At 40.2% G+C, this 1,412-nt stretch overlaps 1 protein-coding gene and 1 long non-coding RNA gene across 2 annotated transcripts in view; both read right to left on the bottom strand.

Annotated features, from left to right (window-relative positions):
- Positions 1–1,412, bottom strand: part of LOC102006178 (UDP-glucuronosyltransferase 2B17-like) — a 104,742-nt gene that overhangs the window by 45,274 nt on the left and 58,056 nt on the right. The window lies entirely within an intron of this gene.
- LOC106149503 overlaps positions 1–1,412 on the bottom strand; it is a 55,939-nt gene that overhangs the window by 34,556 nt on the left and 19,971 nt on the right. The window contains exon 2 of the long non-coding RNA XR_001235730.1: positions 1,322–1,389. This is a non-coding gene — a long non-coding RNA (uncharacterized LOC106149503). The remainder of the gene's footprint in view (positions 1–1,321; positions 1,390–1,412) is intronic.

Here is a 1,412-nt window from a genome sequence, read left to right as displayed (position 1 = left end):
GCTTCTATATTCAAAAGATATAAAGAATTTTATAATTGCTTATTTATTTTCTGGATTTTTGTACCTCAATAAATTCACAAATTTTCTGATTTTTCTACAGAAAGTACAGGAAATGCTTGTCATGTGTCAAGTATAATAACTATACATTTCTTTCATCTACTTATTTAAATACATTTCTTATCAAGCATAACCATGCCTATATTTGGATTCCTTCCTCTTAAAAGTTTGCAAACAAGATGTGATCTTGTCAATGTTTATAGCTCCCATTCCCGTTTAAGTTTAAAAGTTGCTGCACTCAATATCTGTGTCTTTATTACATTTTCAACTTATTTTTTTCGAATTGTGAAGGGGCAATGAAAACAAAATAAAATGAATGTCTTGGACTCAGGTTGAAAGTGTCCCCTAGCATTTTAACTGCTTTCACCCAGAGACAGATTCTTTTCCCCTCTCATCTGATCACAGACTTCCACTGGATAAGCAATCAATTACCACTTGTTTCAGGAGTCTTCACTATTGGACCATTGGCGTGTCAGCGTCAGCGTTGAAAGTCTGAAATTTATCCCCTGCCTTCACTGCCTACATTCACATGGCACACAGAGCCAACACTTGCCTGCTTTGTATCTCTACCCAGCATACTGGGGTTGCATGAGTCTACACCTAGGTCATACTACACCTGGTCTTAGATTGGCCAGAGACTGTGTCTGACACCAGCCCCAGTTCTTGGTAGCCTGAGTCTCCATGGTGAATTCCAATCCCACACACGTCACCATCTGGTACATCTGGCCGTGGCAGTGTCTATTCAGCACCAGATACACTGGCCCTACTACTGACACAGTGGAGAATGCACCCTACATTTTGCCAGAGTCCTTAGCAAAGTCACTGACTGTCAGAGTAGGCCAGAGAACTGCCAGAGAAACAAAGAAAGGTAAATCTCATGGACATCTGTGAGGCAACACTCAACACTCTATATCCTCACTGAGCATTCTGGAGTCTCTCCAAGTCAGACCAAGAAGAACCCGCATCTCCTCTGGGTGATGTGTGGTGATATCAACCTCCACCTGGAATCCCAAGCTGGTTCTACAGGCTCAAGAATATACATCATGTATTCAGCATTGGCCCCAAAAGAGCAAAAATCCATGCTAGAACCCTCAGAATACCATGCTTGAAGTCTTTCCAGGGCTGGAATGAAGTATTTCAAGTGCTGAAAAGCAAATAACATCTGGCAGAATTAAACATGTTCACCAAAGCTATCCCAAATATTGCAGGAGAACAGAGTTTTTCCTATGAAATAGACCAGAGAAAAAGAAATGTGAGTGGTTACCTTGCACTAAAGATATTCCATAAAAATATTCTTGAATGACTATTCAAGAATATCATCACATCCTGGTACTGGAAAACAAAGCAAAACAAAA

This window comes from Chinchilla lanigera, unplaced genomic scaffold, assembly GCF_000276665.1.
Source record: "Chinchilla lanigera isolate Chin_1 unplaced genomic scaffold, ChiLan1.0 scaffold00046, whole genome shotgun sequence".
In the NCBI taxonomy this organism is placed as follows: domain Eukaryota; kingdom Metazoa; phylum Chordata; class Mammalia; order Rodentia; family Chinchillidae; genus Chinchilla; species Chinchilla lanigera.
This window is presented reverse-complemented; position numbering and strand designations above follow the sequence as displayed.